The sequence below is a fragment of the Chelonoidis abingdonii genome, chromosome 11 (assembly GCF_003597395.2).
Source record: "Chelonoidis abingdonii isolate Lonesome George chromosome 11, CheloAbing_2.0, whole genome shotgun sequence".
NCBI lineage: Eukaryota > Metazoa > Chordata > Testudines > Testudinidae > Chelonoidis > Chelonoidis abingdonii.
The window spans coordinates 39,701,833-39,715,832 of NC_133779.1; the positions used below are offsets into that span (position 1 = coordinate 39,701,833).

Sequence of the window (14,000 nt, forward strand, 5' to 3'; positions counted from 1 at the left end):
CCGCGGCTGCCTCTGCGCAAAGCTGCCGGCGCCGCGCCGGGCGGGGAGGGAGAAGCCGGGCTCGGGGCTCGGCGCTGACCCAGAGCAGAGCCCCGCTCCCTGCGCCAGGGGCCGGGCTGGCCCGGAGGCGGGGGCGCCGCAGAGCCCGGCCGGGGCCCGGAGCGCGGGCCCAGCACACCACCGCGGGAAGCCGGCTGCAGCCCAAGGCCGGGCGGACGGTAAGGCAGCGCCGGGCGCGGCTGGCGGCGAGCTCGCCTGTGCCCCCCCGCCCCACCGTTGCAGTGCAGCCGATCCCGGGGGCGGGCGGGCTCGCGGGCCGGGGGTGCGGCACTGAAAAGCACATCGCGCCCAGAAGCCCGACCCTGGCGGGGGGAAAGGGCGGGTGTAAATGATCCCCCCGTCCCAGATCCCCCATCCCAGATCCCCCTCATCACTCATACCCCCCATCCTAGAGCCACCCCCCATCTTCATACCCGTCCCTCTATCTTCAAACCCACCCCCGTCCTCAGATCCCCCCATCCTCATATCCCCCCTCTAGCCACCTATCCCCACACCCACCCACCCATCCATACATCCCCTGTCCTTAGAAACCCCCTCCAACCCCATCCCCATCCCCATCTCTCTATCCCTTTAGCCATTTATTGTCATACACACCCCTCTGGCCATCTGACTGTGTGGGCATCTATCCCTGCAGTCAGATCTTTATATACACACCTGTACATCTATCGACACATGGAAGGGCATCTCTACATGCATGTGTCTCTATGTGTAGTTGTGTGTAAATGTGTCTGTGTCTGTATAAATCTATGGAGGTGTGTATGTACAGAGGTATCTATGTATATCAGCTGATGTACACTGCACTATCCAGTGTATAGATTGATTTATGTACGTATTTTTGTATAGATCTTGCTATCTTTCCTCTCTCATTTCCCTCCACCCCATATCTATCTAATCTATCTATCCTGTAACTGTCTATAGCTCCATGCTGTATAGCAGGCATCTTCCTGTTGTGCTTTTTGCTTTCTCTAGTGCAGTATTTCCTCATTGCCCATCAGGAATGAGCAGTTGTGTATTCCGTGCCGAGCTGTCCACGACTATTCTGACCCTCTGTAGGCAATATATAAAAATATATAAATAGCTACGTGTTCTGTGCGGGAAGGTGATCACAAGGCAACCAGCTGGCTCATGGAGCCCCCAAAATAAACCCTTCCATTTCTCCGCCACACACTCAATTTCCTAATCAGAGGGTCCTGCTGCTAATGAAGGCGCAGCCTGGTATTAGGTGAATTGGATCCAATAGGTATGGGTCCAATCAAGGTATTTTTGTTCAGAGCATGAACAGACACATGCAAACCAGGCGTGAGCTGTTAACGAGCTCTTGGAGTGGATGTGAATGTGTGTACATGTGTGGATGCATGTGTGTGTGTGTGTGTCTAGATTTCTATATATATACATACAAAAGAGAACTGGATAAATTCATGGAGGTTAAGTCCATCAATGGCTATTAGGCAGGATGGGTACGGAATGGGGTCCCTAGATTCTGTTTGTCAGAGGGTGGAGACGGACAGCAGGACAAAGATCACTTGATTATTGCCTGTTAGGTTCACTCCTCTGGGGCACCTGGCACTGGCCACTGTCGGAAGACAGGATACTGGGCTAGATGGACCTTTGGTCTGACCCGGTACGGCCGTTCTTATGTTCTTATGTAGAGCAGACACATATATTTAGCTATCTCTGTATATCCATACATACAGGTCACACATACATGCGCACATGCATATCTAGAGGTCATACACACGTGTTTATCTCTAGATCTCTGTATACATACATAGAGCGCATACACACATGGCACACAGACACACACACGCAGGCCATTGCTTATGAAGCACCGTGGGAACCCTGCACTCAGCTGTCCAAGGCTCCTGTAACCCGAATGGGAGATCAGATGGGTTTGGGCAAACCACGCAGTCTAGGGGTTGGGTGGACAGTGCTGGATACTGGAAGAACCCGGCGGGCAGTCCCACCTGCCCCTCCCCCCACTCCCCGCCCCCACCCACTCCACCTGGTGAAACCCACCATGTTTGAGGCCCTGCCAAATGCCAGAGACACAGTGGGTGCCAGGAGCACCCCCGCCTTCTGGGCATGTCCCCCCACCAACCCACACACACAATACCAGAGAAGTGGCTTGGAGAGTTAATCACCATGATTTGCTCTAAGCATATGAAGGTGTCCCGCCTCCAACCCTGAAACTTGCCTTATCCTGGGTCTGGTCTGCTCTGGGGACTGCAGGATAATGGCCTTGCTGTACGGATTCTGCTGACTGGGGTAGTGAGGGGATGTCCTGATGAAGGGGCCAGGTGGGGTGCTAGGTGCCGTCTGACTCCCATCCACCCTGCATGAATTGAGGGTGCTCAGCTCCTTGAAGAATCAGGCCCCTCATAATCATCTGAAAAGTGGTGCAGACTGATTCTGTTCTCAGCAGTGGGTGCCTTTCCCCCACTGGGACATACTTGGGAACGAAGGGGCAGGACAACTGTTTGCAGCAAAAGGAGAAGCCTGTCCTGTCACCCTGACAGCTCGGTGCCCACCTCTGGCCTTCACATAATGGAGATCAAGAGAGCCCAGCCCAGCACTGCATCCTGCGCACGCCAGCCCAAGCATTGGCACATGAGCTGGGCATCACCCAGTGGCGCTGCACCCCTGTCGCCGGGGGCTGGGCGGTGTTTGCAGAGGAGGGGGGAGTGATGCCTACGGGCTAGGGGGTTCTCACTGGGACTCTTAGGGCCGTAGAGCTGTCTGCTCACTCGTTCTCCCTGCACCCCTGGGAATTTACCACATGCAATTGCTTCTGTCACCTCCTCAGCCCAAATCTACCCACTTGCCAAGCAGGTCGGGAGCCCTCAGGCCCTGGGTGAGGCTGCCCAGCGCCACCGATGAGCTCTCCTCTGCGCCTCGCAGCCTGCCGAGGGGCCTTGGGGGCTCAAGGGGGCTGCGAGCTTGGCGGGGCAAAGGCCCCAGTGGCTCATAGCAAAGGACAGGGATTTTGCACCCAGGGGCTGGTGTCACCCGGTGAAGCAGAAGGTGGGAGGGACCAACCTCTCCTGCTGAGGGGCTTCTGTCGCTCCCTGTTACCATGGGGCCCAAGCACCTCGCAATCTTTGAAGTATTTATCCCTACAAGCCGGCGGGGAGGGGGACGTCTATTGTCCCCATTGCACAGATGGGGAACTGAGGCACTGCCCCCCGCCCCGCTCCGCTATTTGGGCACCTGACTCCCATAGAAATTAGTGGGGGTAAAGAACCTAAATCCCCTTGAAAGTTCAGATCTAATCAGCTTGCCCAAGGTCACTGAGCTGGGAATTGACCCTTGTCTTCTGCATCACAGGCTGGCACCCCAACCACTGCTTTACCCTATCTGGCCCATCCCCTCATTTCTCTGGGATGTGCCCATCAGGGGGTAGCTGGAAACCATGGCACTAGAGTGGAACCCCTCGTGTGATCTGAAACAGGGGAGATGGGGATGGGTGTCGTTTGCTGCAGAGTCTGGCTGTGTCTCCACTGGGGAGATGTACCGTGGTGGTGGGCTGTGTGCTAACATGAGGTTAACCCTGAAGTAGCACTTAGTGTGGACATGGACGAATGCGTTAGCTGCTCGTGGTTAAGGCCAGAGTGCCTCGTTGCCTGGACAGGACGGTCCCTTTCTTTATTATAATGCTAGCCTCCAGAGTTCCCAGCTGAGATCAGGGGCCCGTTGTGCCAGGCACTGCCCAGACACACAGTGAGAGATGATCCCTGTCCCAGCTGAGATCAGAGCCCCATTGTGCTGGGCACCTCACAGATGCACAGCAAGAGGCAGTGCCTGCCCCAAAGAGCTGACAATCTAAAGGGACAAGATGAAGGGCAGGAGGGAAACTGAGGCATGGACCAATGACGTGACATGCCCAAGATCACCCTGTAGGGGAGTGGCAGAGCTGAGACTAGCACGCAGGTCGGCTGGCTCCTAGAAAGTGCCCTCACCACTGGGAAACGCTGCCTCTCTTAACATGCCTTCTAACACGGTCCATTTGCCCGGTGTAGACAAGGCCGTCTGAGAGCTCTGTATTTTAAAGAGTGGCTCAGTGCTCAGGTTCGGAACAGCAGAACCCTCTGTGTTCAACGCTTCAAACCCCGGCCTTCGTCTTTCCAAGGACAATAGAAGAGGAATCCCTGGGTGGTTCCTCTCTGTCCAGGGTCTCAAGCTGGCTTTTCAGTAGGCCTGGCAAACATTCCCCCTAAGTTTGAACCCAAGCTAAACAGATGAGGAGGTTGAAAGCCTGGCTCAGGCTGGGCGGCTGTTCGCGTTCCACTGAGGAGAGCGGCCAGGGACAGGAGGAGGTCGGCTGGGGGGGAAAGTAGGAAACTGCAGTGGGGGAAGGTAGAAGAAAACACAGGCAGGTTCTGTGCAGTGGCCAGAGCCCCCTGTGCTGGCCTGGATTCAAGGCGGAGAGGGGCCAATCCTAACACAAAGCAGGGGCTGGCTGGGGAAATGTGTTTGGGTCTGGACCTGGACCTGCCCTTAGAGGGAAAAACCCGTGAGGTTAAATGACAAGAGGCAAAGAGGGGGATGGATCTGGAACAGTTTTGCAGACCCAGAGTATCAGTTGAGGGGCTCACACCCCAACAGCCTCCCAGCTCGCTCCCCAGCCAAACACACACACACAAACAGACCAGCATCTTGTCCACCTGGCTGCTCCTCCCTCCCCAGAAGTGGCTGGTTCAGGTGAGGCACATGATTTTCCAGAGTGCTTAGCATCCATTAGCATTAACCACAAGACTAACTCCCTCACTCCCTGCAACAGTATCTTGGGTTTCCCTTACCACGTCTGCCTCTAAGGAATCACCTCACCAACCACTGAAATGCAGCCACCTCTGGGCTGGAGTGCAGCGGCTGTTTAACAAGTCCCTTTCTAATGCCTTACCACAAGCCCAGCTTTCCTGGGTCCCCCTGTTCTGTCTTTCACCAGTATTAAATTAACTTAGAACAAAGCCTAACCAGTGATGGTTTAAATACACAAACAGGGCTGGGTGGGGGGAGCCAGACTGGGAAGTCAGATGCGCTAGCGGGACTTTTCCATTCCTGGCCTGTGCAGGCCCCTTCCCCCCCAGTCCGGCAGAGCAGTGGGTGAACTCACCCCGGTTCCCCTCCCAGCTGCTCGCACAGTTGTGAAGGGATTGGCATGTTTTGAGAGCATCAAGGAGGGTGAAACAGCCTTGCCTGGGCCAGCGGGCAGATCAGAGGGGCCTTCAGTCTGCAGGGCCCTTCTCCATTGTAAAGGGGAGAGGGGTGGTGGATTCTTCATTGTTCTCAATTGGGGGGGTGCGTGTGGATTCTCTGTTGTTTTCAGTGGAGGATGGGGGAGGGGTGGTGGATTCCCAGTGAATGCTGCTGGGTGCTTTGGAAAATCTGGGTGCCGATGTGGTTTTGCGTCTGTGATCTGGACACCCTGGGAAGATGGGCTGAGACTGAGCAAACTCATTACGCGCAGGCCACCCAATCGGTAACAGTTGGGGTGCGGGGGGGAGGTTGGAGCTGGTGATCTGGAGCCGATGGTCTCTGGGAGAAGCATTTGTTTTAAGGCCTGTAGCAAGCGCTGGCCTAGAGGGAGACAGGGCGAGGCACACCCGGGACTCCACCAGTCTTGGGGTGTGGGGGAGCCCCCGCCCAGCTCAGCACTGGGCTCGGAGATGTTTGTGTATTACTGAAAAACAAAGGACGTCCAGCTGCCATGTAGCTGCCCTGAGACTTCAGCTCCGGTCTCCACCTTGCTTGTCTTCACTTGCAAAGTAGGTCCCAATGGCAGGGCATGACCTTGCCGGCTCAGGGTAACTAACACCATCTGGGCTTGGGTCTCACGTCACCTGCTCCTTGTGCAGCCACTCACACCAGTGCAATGCAGGTGTGCAAAGTTTACCGTTGTGCCCTGGTACCATTTCACCACCACTGCACACTGGCATCTATGAAGCAGGGCGAGGGGATCAGGTCCCCAGGGCAGGCTGGGATTGTTATGGTTCAAAATCCCTTGGGGACCAGCTGGGATAGTGTTATTCCAGCCATCCCCATCTACATGGAGCCCTGGGGTTGGGATATTTGCAGGAATTCAGCACCTGTCTAGGAATCTACAGAACTGACCAGATTTTCCCCAGCATTCTGCACATTGGGGGCCCTGCCTTGAAAACCTGGCCCCAAGCCACATTCAATATCCTGTTAATTCCTGGGTCTACACTGCGGCTGGGGGCGAGATGCCCCCTGGACTTCTGGGGCTCTGGGCTAGCCTGTGTCTCTGATGGAGGCACCACATCCACACCGCTAACTAGCTCGAGTCTGTCTTTCTGGCTCGCTCCCAGCTGCAGTGGAGATGCTCTTGTTCCAATTGGCCGAGGAACGGTGCTAATCCCTGGCTCTTATCATCGGTCACGCTCAAAGCGCTTTACAAAGCAACTGTCGGTCTCGTGATCCCTCCTGCACAGATGGGGAAACCGCGGCACGGTGGTGAAGTGACATGCCCAAGGTCACCCACCAGGCCAGTGGCAGGGCTGGGAATAGAAGCAGGTGTCCCTATTCCTAGGACAATGCTCTATCCACCACACCACACTGATGCCCAGACTCAGGTGCCATCTATGGGGCAGATTAGCTATGGCATCTCCTCAAACCTGCCTGGTTTTCAATGTCCCCATTCACTCACCCTGGCTTTACCCCACTGCCTTTCCCTGGAGTTGCTCGTGAGGTGCAACGACTGGTGAATTGGGCTGTTGTTTGGAGCGATTTCCACCAATAATTGATGGGGATGACGGAGGGAAATTTCTGAACGGTATTAAAGAATCTCCAGTGGGATTCAGGGCTGCTGGGTAACGCAATACACCGGAGGGGTGATTAACCGCAGCGCCTGGCGGGTGCTGTTGTTTTTCACGCTGTCCCTGGGGTTAGGAAGTGGCTGATCAAAAGTGTCTTTCACTGCCGCCACCGTTAAAACAGCCACAAATGCCTGTGTGAAAATGGCAGCTGCTCACTCAGCAGATCTGCAGCTTGTGTGTCTGTCGGAGTCAGGTCTGCTGACTTGAATGCAGCAGTGGTGGCTTCCCTCCCGTTAGCCCTCCAGGAGGTGCTATGAACAAAACAGGTGAAAGCTACGTGAGGCACTGTGGTCTGGCAGAGTGGGTATCAGGACTCCTGGGTTCGAATGTCAGCTCTGCTACTGACCTGCTGGGATGGGGAAGTCACTTCCCCTCCCACACTTTGTCTATTTAAGTGGCGAGCTCTTCCGGGCAGGGCCTGTCTCACTGCGTGTCTGTACTGCACCGGGCACTATGGAGTGCTGATCTCAGCTGGGGTGCCTAGGCGTACTGTAATCACAGCAATATTCTGTCCCTGATGTCACTAGCAACAGCATCAACTGGCTTCTGACTGTGGAAGCTTTGGGTCCAATTTTCTGCAGCCTTGGGCAACTATTTACAATTGTGCTTAGCTGGTATAAGATGCTACGAGGTCCGGGTGCCTTTGTATTCACTTGGCACTGGTGTAAATGCCTGCACGAGGCCCAGAGGAATGACATCCCTTTGTTCCCAGTGTTGCTAGGAGTCCGAAGAACTGAGTACAACTTTTATGTCCCAGGTGGCATTTGGCGCTGTTAGTTACAAAGAATCCTCCCCTTTACTTATAAATTCTTAACGTTTCCCTGTGCGAAGGGCAGAATGCATACAGTGAGTCTAAAAAAACCTTCAGGAAAACGAGGGCAGGAAAGGACAAATGAGAAGTCTCCATTGGCGAGAGCACGGTGTGTGTGTCTCATTGGTCTGCACTGTGCACTAAGCCCCACATGGCTGCTGAGCTGAAGGCCCCACAGTTTCACAGCTACCTCCACCCCGTGTTAACAGAGCAAAGCAGGTCAAGGATGGTGCACATGTGGGGTTCCCAGTGCTCTAACCCAGCCCCGGCTTTGATCATTCCTGTGCTGTGTTCATCCCACAGCAGAATCGGAGCCGAGGTTTGCTGGAAGGGACAAGCTTCCCAGGCAGGGATGTGCAGCGTCCATCTCTGGGTGTTGCAGTGCGCAGGTGGGGGGAATTTCAATTTCCCAAGTGTTTATTGCTGGCTGAAGGTGCCAATTTGAAAGCCCTGCAGGCTGAAGCCTTTTATTCATCCTCCAGCCCAGGCAGAGCCCAGGGACCTGCAGAGTCAGCCACCTCCGCATGCTGCCCCTGACTTCTCCGTAGGCAGAGAAGGGAGCTGGCTGGCTGTGGCCGCCTCAGTCCTCAGTGTCACGGAGTCCAGCCCTGCACCCCTCTTCCTGGGACCCACAGTGACTTTTATCCAGCCAGTAAAACAGAAGGTTTATTGGACAACAGGAACACAGGGTTACAGCAGAGCTTGCAGGCACAGTCAGGACTCCTCCATCCAGTCCTTCTGGGGGTTCAGGGTGCTTGGATCCCAGCTAGGATCCCCTGAATTCCGCCCAGTTGCCGGAGCGAGGAATGATGTACTACGCCAAGCGGTGCAGTCGGTGTTGGACCTGCTGGGTGTGGCAAGCAGAGGCTGGGGATTGTTTGGGCTGCGCACAGTACATCGAGAGCTGAACGTAAGAGGACCGCTGATGCCAGCTGTATGAGGAGGCCTCTTCGAGACCGGAACCCGAGTGTATTTCTGGGAGCAGCAGGCAGTATTGTCCAGCCAGTCCCCCGTGTCTGTCCCCCGGGGGTGGGTGCTCTAAGACCGGCGATATTGAGGGCGGTGGGGGTTCTGTCTCGGAGCCCCCCTCGCCGCCTCCCCCCCTTTCTTGCCCTCAGAGGTGAAATCGATGATACAGTGGTGCGGGCGAGGAGCCCTCGAATATTCGTCGAAGGCACTCTGTGCCCCACCCCCCGGCCCGGCAGGGTAACCCTGGCATGCGAGCTCGAACCCCCCAGCAGTGGATTCTCCCGCGCGATTCGGTTGACACCTCCTGATGCAGCAGATACTGTTTTTTGCAGATTGGTCGCCGCCGTGTGGAAAGGGAAGGGAAGTTGAACTGGCTCGGGAGCCCGGCTCTGAGTTCCTACAAAGATGGCCAAGAGCTGTAGTATTACCCGGGTTATTTGTTCAACCGTCCTTGGAAGGTGAAGCACGAACGGCCGGGAAAGAGTGAGAACGCGTAAAGATCGAGGAGAACCAGCGTTAACTGAGGAGGACACGTAGGTGTTGTGCTCAGCATAAGAGGTGGGAGGAGAAGGGAAGAACAGCGTAAACCATGATTGAGCTGCCACCGGCTGGGAGCCGTGACGGCCCCGGCCTACGGTGAGTGAGTGGTGGGCGGACAAGCCTAACCGACTTTGATAGCGCTTGCTGCCCCGGGCGTAAGGAGGGGAGTTACATAGTACTTCCTGACGGCCTTTGGGAATGCGCTGCGAGCTGCACGGTTTGGCCCTGCAGACAGGTGCATCGCATTCTCACCCCCATTACTGGGACTCCACGGCCGTGAGATGTGTACAGCCGACTGAACGGGGCGGAGGCGGGGGGGACGGACACTCGTTCAAAGGCCCTGCTCCGCGAGTCTGGTTGGGTCCTGGGACTCCTGAGACTGTACCGGAAGGGGTTTCCGGTGTCAGTACAAACCGTGACATCACAATATCTATACAACTGGTCACCGGGCCCCAGGGTATGCCCGCAACAAGTGATCTGGACCAGCTGGGGTCCCCAAAATCTAAGAGGAGCTTGCTGACCTGTTTCCATACTGGGGCACCTGTACGCGCACGTGCCCGTCCGACCTGAGGCTGTGGTTGAGGACCAAGACGCCGGAAGAACCCGAGAACCGCAGCACGCGGCCAATTGCGACCATTTGTGGACAGATCGGAGGAGGGTGTGCGCCGGGGGATGGCAGGTGAGGGAGTCTCGAAGGAGGCAGGCTGCCGTCCACGCCAGAGTCTGAGTCATCATGGACTCCCAGCGTGTGGCCTCTGGTGAGATACCCCCCCCAGGGGGGAACATCCGCTGTCAGCCCTCCGACACTCCAGGGACCACGGACATGGGCTGCTATCAATGTGAGCACGAGGCCACATCCGGGCCCCCAGTGCCCCAATGGTCAGCGGGACAGACCACCGCAGACCAACCACGCAAAGAGGGTTGACTCGAGTGTGGTTGGGGGTAATAAAAGTCGTAGAAACCCAATGGGAAAGGATGGCGAGCTACCCTCCGGAAAGGGGGGTGGAACATTACACCTGCAGAGGAGGGAGGAGGTCCCAGGCTTCAGCTCCTCTGGGGGGCTGAAGCGCCAGCCTCCGGGTTTCTTAGTTTACCGGGTGGTGCGCGGGCGTGCCCCTCCGGAAGGTGCATTGTTTCCTGGAGGTAGATGGGAGGGAGGTCACTGCGGTACCGGAACCGGGGGCAGAGGTGACGTTGCCCGGCCCAAGGTGATGGGCTCAGAATCGGGTGGGTGCCCACACCTACCTGACCTGCATGGGCCGGTTGGTTCGGGACCCATTCAGTGCCCCGTCGGCAAGAGTACATCTGAAGTGTGGTGGCGAGGAGGGCCGCCAAGGATGTGGAGGTACACCCAGATTTGCCCACCACTTGTTAATGGGAGGGACCTTGAGGGGACTGGCCTACGGTTCGCACTCAGGTGCCTCTGCTGTCGTGGACTCCGAGTCCGAGTCGGCCAAGTGCACTGCACTCCCGACAACCGGAAGGTACTCGGCCTGATGTGCGGACCCTAACGCTGGGGGGGCGGGATGGCGCCCGGGGCAGGGCTCGAGAGCTGCGACCTCAGGCCCAGCCAGCAAGAGAGAGCATGCGTCCCATCCCTGTTGTCCCAGCTGCTATGAGTTCCAGGCGGACGTGTGTGCAGAGAAAGATTCCCTCCTTGCGGAAGCCCAGGGGACCAAGCTGACCTTTGGTGCGGTAGTGTCGGACAGACCCTGAGAGAGGTTGCCAAGGAGGGGTTCCTGTGGGAGAACGGGGTTCCTGTACCGAGAATGGGGCCTCCCCCAGGTGGACGTAGGAGGCGCAGTCATGGTTCGGGATCAGAGCAGCTGGTGTTTCCGGCCAGACAGGTTCTCGCCACAAGCATGGCTGTACCTGTGGGCCCATGACATCCCTCTGCATGACCCAGGGGGAATCCGGCGCACAGCGAAGGTGGCTATCGAAACTATTCTGGCCTGGGGTCTTACCAGTCCGACGACTTCAATCCTGTGATCTCTGCCAGAGGTGGGCAGGCCCCAGGACAGGCAGGGAAAGTGCAGCGCTTGAGGCCTTTACCGCATCATTCGAAGACCTTTCCAGTAAGGGGTGGCCATGGACTTCGTGGACCTCTTCGCAGATGACGCTCGGCGGTCAGGGAAAATAAAAAATACTCGCTGGTCGGTGGTGGATCTTTGTCCATCGCTACCCCGAGGCGGCTTGGCCTGTCCCTATGAGCAGTACAGTGGCAGATGGCGCTCGCGCTGTCTATTTTTTCGGTCTGCGTGGGGTTCCCAGGGGTCTTAACGACATCAGGGGTCCAACCTTATGTCGACCCTGTATCCTGGTCCTGTATAGGCAGAAATGTGGAGGGTGCAGCACACTGGGCTCATCGTATCACCCCCGTCCAACGGGCTGGTGGAAAGGTTCAACGGGATCCGCTGAAGATGTTGCTAAAAACATTTATGACCCAGCACCGCAGGCGCTTGGGACCGATCTTAGCCTTCACTGCGCGTTCGCGAATAGCCGGAGGGTACCGCCAGGAGGTTGCTACCGAGGTTTTCGCCTTTCGAACTTGTTGTAATGGAAGGCGCGTAAGGGGGCCCCTGGACTGATGGAGATGTAATGGGAGGGGAAGTGCCTCACTCCCGAGGAGGAGTCAGTTGCGTGCGTAGTCCTGACTCCGGAAGGATCTGGCCGAGTCATGGCCTGGCAGGGAATCTTGGCCCGGAGCCCAGAGGGACAGCAGAAGTCCTGGTATGGAGCGCACGGCCCGGGGCACCGAGCCTTTGCACCGGGGCATCAGGTGATGGTTTCACTCTGTGAGGAAAAACCAACTCAGCCGTGTCCGGTGGGAGGACCCTTCCAAAGGTTATTATAAGAACTGATGAGGGTAAACTTATGATGGTGGAGCTGTCAAACGGCACATCACCGGCGGTGATTACCGATGTGAACATGATGACCCCTACATATACAGGGGAATGTGGTCGTTGGCCGTGTGTGCACACTGGGAGGGCAGGGAGATGACCTTTGGTGGATCTCTTCCCTGGCCAAAGGCTGGTTCCCCTGGAGCAGATTCCCTCTCTGATCCAGCCTGACCAGGGGCCCAGCCGCTGAGGATCAGAGGGTGCTGGCATCTGTACCGACAGCCTGTTTTTCCAACCACGCTGACGCACTAATTTGACTGTCCAGGGTGGAGACTGGGTTCACATCCCCTTAAGAGTCCCTTTTCGGGTCACTGGTATAATGCCCCATGGATCTGGGGAAAGGAGGTCAAGGGACATGCTGCTTTGGGGATGGTGATCCAGCAGTCTTTCCAGCCTTGCCCGCCAGTGTGCTGGTCCCCAAGAGGATGGGTCAATTCGGTTCTGTGATGGCCTCATGGACTTATCGAAACCCCGCTCCAATATAATGCCATCACCGTATCTGATGCCTACCCCATGCCAGGCCTGACGAGTCCTACGGGACCAAGCTGGGAGGTGTCGGGTTACTCACACCGAGATCTTAACCAAGGGCTGTACGGCAAGGCGCTGGACGCAGGATCGCTCAGGCTGAAATCAGCCTTTTATCACCCCCTCTGGGGTCTCTACGAGTTTCTGGACCCTGCCCTTTGGCACTTCACAAGGGAGCGCGGGCCACCTTCCAGCGCCTGGTGGATCAGCTTACTGGAGCGTGGTGGACATGGATGGTTTTGCCGTTGGGGGCCTATATTGCGACATCTGCGTCTTTCAGCACAGACCTGGGGACCTGTGTCCCAGGGTTACCCAAGTCCTGCACGAATATCGGGAGGCTGTGTTAACCGTAAAGTCTGAGGAGGAGTGCGAAGGGTGGGGGATGGCGGATAGTATCTTACCTGGCCATCGGGTTGGGGAGCGGGCCTGGCAGACAGCCAGACCCGCCAAGGTGGAGGTGATCCGACGCCTTGGCTTGCCTCCCCAACCAAGAAGCAGGTCCAGGCCTTTTTGGATGGCGGAATGTTTTTCGCGAGGTCTATCGAAGGATTCGTGCCCCACTTTAGCACCATAGCCCGGCTCCATCACTGAACTGTGCAAACAAAGGAGCCAGACAAGTAACTGGGACCGCGGCGTGCCAGGAGGCTTTCCGGGCGCTGGAGGAGGCTCTGGGTCAGTGGCCCTACTTCTGGCGACCCGATTTTGACAAACCCGTTTATCGGTGCTTCCCGACGCGTCAGACACGGGACTTGGGCGGCGGGTGTTATGCAGGAGGATGACAAGGGGGAGGAGACACCCCTCGCTGTACCTGGTAAGAAGCTGCTACCGGGAGCAAAATCGCGCGGCCCATCGAGAAAGGGGGGGAATCGCGCTGGCATGTGTGGGCCCTTAGAGCTAGGGGCCATATCTTTCTCTGGGCGGACACGTTCACCGTGTCCACAGACACTCTCCTGACCTGGCTGTCACAGATGAAGGATGGCCCACGCACTAGCTCCTGAGGTGGAGCCTGCTCCTGCAGGGACTTTATGACTTGATGGAGTGGTCATCGTGAAGGGAGGCCACCTGATAGCGGACGCGGTTGTCCCGGGAGGGGGCCCTGAACTTCCCCAGGTTCACTGCGGCAGAGGGACCGCTCAGTTCAGTTTGTCCGACGGGGGAGCCGGTGGGAGATGCTTTGATTTGTTTTGATAGGGGCTGTCTGTGCTGGGGAACGGAAAAGCAGGGGAGGACTTTAGGTGATGGACGAGGTGGCTCAGGCTGTAACCCGACCTGGCAGGAGGAGGGGGGGCCCTGGGCGGAGGAATCGAGAACAAAGGATGTCGGGGGGGGAGAAACGTGCCGGACAGTCTGGGATTGGGCTATCGT

At 57.0% G+C, this 14,000-nt stretch overlaps 2 protein-coding genes across 2 annotated transcripts in view; one reads left to right on the top strand and one right to left on the bottom strand.

Moving 5' to 3' along the window:
- The window catches only part of THOP1 (thimet oligopeptidase 1), a 66,122-nt gene extending 53,064 nt beyond the window's left edge, over positions 1 to 13,058 (bottom strand). Inside the window, exon 1 of the mRNA XM_032792004.2 lies at positions 13,055 to 13,058. The gene's annotated coding sequence lies outside the window, so the exon portion shown is untranslated. The remainder of the gene's footprint in view (positions 1 to 13,054) is intronic.
- Positions 175 to 14,000, top strand: part of DIRAS1 (DIRAS family GTPase 1) — a 20,613-nt gene continuing 6,787 nt past the window's right edge. Inside the window, exon 1 of the mRNA XM_032792989.2 lies at positions 175 to 218. The gene's annotated coding sequence lies outside the window, so the exon portion shown is untranslated. The remainder of the gene's footprint in view (positions 219 to 14,000) is intronic.